The sequence below is a fragment of the Babylonia areolata genome, chromosome 18 (assembly GCF_041734735.1).
Source record: "Babylonia areolata isolate BAREFJ2019XMU chromosome 18, ASM4173473v1, whole genome shotgun sequence".
Classification (NCBI taxonomy): Eukaryota; Metazoa; Mollusca; class Gastropoda; order Neogastropoda; family Buccinidae; genus Babylonia; species Babylonia areolata.
The window spans coordinates 30,199,601-30,202,100 of NC_134893.1; the positions used below are offsets into that span (position 1 = coordinate 30,199,601).

General features: G+C 46.7%; 1 protein-coding gene across 3 annotated transcripts in view; it reads left to right on the forward strand.

Moving 5' to 3' along the window:
• LOC143292643 (chitin synthase chs-1-like) overlaps positions 1 to 2,500 on the forward strand; it is a 69,295-nt gene that overhangs the window by 15,861 nt on the left and 50,934 nt on the right. Inside the window, exon 1 of one of the 3 annotated variants that reach the window (XM_076603131.1) lies at positions 216 to 233. The exons of the other annotated variants lie outside the window; for them this stretch is intronic. The gene's annotated coding sequence lies outside the window, so the exon portion shown is untranslated. Of the gene's footprint in view, positions 1 to 215; positions 234 to 2,500 lie in introns of those variants that run through there. 3 annotated transcript variants of the gene reach the window in all.

Consider the following 2,500-nt stretch of genomic DNA (forward strand, 5'->3'; position numbering starts at 1 on the left):
GATAGTAATTGGGATGAAACACTGTTAACGTCGTCTCTTTCGCTGTTCGTATGGAGAGAGTTAAGTCCTTGGACGTGCCGTTTCTGAAAAATAACAGTCGATATATATATAGGCCTAACCTGGTCTGACCCTCTCTCCTTTAAGACGTGCTCGTGATAAGTGAACTGACTCCACTGGGTGATTTCGTGTGTCACTGGTTGCATTGACCTTGCGTCCTGCCTGTCCTCCCTATGGTGAGTGCTGCAGGTTGTTTGTCTAGGCTTACACAGAAGCTTCTTTTCTTTCAGACATACACTTTCAGTTTCAGTTTTTCAAGGAGGCGTCACTGCGTTCGGACAAATCCATATACGCCACACCACATCTGCTAGGCAGATGCCTGACCAGCAGCATAAACCAACGCGCTTTTTGCCAGGCCTTGAGTGCATGTTTGTATATTTGTGTACCTATGTGAGTCGATTTTTTTTTTCTACCGAATTTTGCCAGAGGACAACACTCTCGTTGCCATGGGTCCTTTTTCAGTACGCCAAGTGCGTGCTGCACACGGGACCTCGGTTTATCGTCTCATCCGAAAGACTAGATGCTCAGTTTGATTTTCCAGTCAAACTTGGGAGAAAGGACGAGAGCGGAATTCGAACCCAGACCCTCACGGACTCACCGTATTGACAGCTGAGCGTGTAAACCATTCTGCCACCTTACTTCAAAACATGTACATTACAATCAAAATAACAAAGTTATATTGCCTGTTGACAATGAATACTCACAGTCATACGTAAAATAGGTACATGTATGCTGCACCGTATGAGGCCCTCACTGAAGACTGGCACTTCGGAGACAATTTGTGAAATGAAGACTCTTCAAGAAGACGCTTTATGAAGACACTTGAACACAGTGAAGAAGACGCTTTATGAAGACACTTGAACACAGTGAAAAAGACGTTTATGAAGACACTTGAACACAGTGAAAAAGACGCTTTATGAAGACACTTGAACACAGTGAAAAAGACGTTTATGAAGACACTTGAACACAGTGAAAAAGACGCTTTATGAGAGACACATGAAAACAGTGAAGAAGACGCTTTATGAGAGACACATGAAAACAGTGAAGAAGACGCTTTATGAAGACGCTTGAACACAGTGAAAAAGACTCTTTATGAAGACACTTGAACACAGTGAAGAAGACGCTTTATGAAGACACTTGAACACAGTGAAGAAGACGCTTTATGAAGACACTTGAACACAGTGAAGAAGACGCTTTATGAAGACGCTTGAACACAGTGAAGAAGATGCTTTATGAAGACGCTTGAACATAGTGAAGAAGACGCTTTATGAGAGACACATGAAAACAGTGAAGAAGACGCTTTATGAAGACGCTTGTCATCATGGCCTGGCTTCGCTAACGAAGATCTAGGAAGGGCGTTGTCCACGTCTGATGCAGGCACGCTCATGGCTGACAAGGCCAATGCGGGAAAAGCAGAGTCGGCCGCAGCGGTTGCAAGGGAAAGTCTGGTCTGGGTTCGCGGCTGCAGCGTCGTGGTTCTTCCTCCTTCTGCGTTTGTCCTCAAGGCTGGCCCTGCGGTTGTTTTCGAAGGAGGAGACAGCTTGGTGGATGGTGCGTCGCCAGGTCTCTCGATCAGCGGCTACTGCGGACCACTGGCGATGGTCAATGTGACAGGCACCGAGAGCTTTCTTCAAGGAGTCTTTGTATCTCTTCTTGGGTGCTCCTCTGTCACGGTGGCCAGTGGACAGTTCGCCATACAGCGCGATCTTGGGCAGGCGGTGGTCCTCCATCCTGGACACGTGCCCTGCCCAACGTAGCTGGGTCTTTAGCAGCACTGCCTCGATGCTGATAGTCTTTGCCTGCTCCAGGACCTCGACATTTGTGATGTAGTCACTCCAGTGGATGCTGAGGATGGTGCGAAGGCAGCGCTGGTGGAAGCGATCAAGCAGTCGTATGTGGTGCCGGTAGGTGACCCAGGTTTCGGAGCCATACAACAGGGTGGGCAGTACAACAGCTCTGTACACGCTGATCTTTGTGTCTTTCTTCAGGTGTTTGTTGTTCCACACTCTCTTGTACAGCCTGCCGAATGCGCTGTTTGCCTTTGCAAGTCTGTTGTCGATCTCCTTGTCGATCTTGGCGTCAGACGAGATGGTGCAGCCTAGGTAGCTGAACTGGTGGACCGACTTCAGCTCAAACACAGTGAAAAAGACGCTTTATGAAGACACTTGAACACAGTGAAGAAGACGCTTTATGAAGACGCTTGAACACAGTGAAAAAGACGCTTTATGAAGACGAACACAGTGAAGAAGACGCTTTATGAAGACACTTGAACACAGTGAAAAAGACGCTTTATGAAGACACTTTAACACAGTGAAAAAGACGCTTTATGAAGACACTTAAACACAGTGAAAAAGACGCTTTATGAAGACGCTTGAACACAGTGAAGAAGACGCTTTATGAGAGACACATGAACACAGTGAAAAAGACGCTTTATGAAGACACT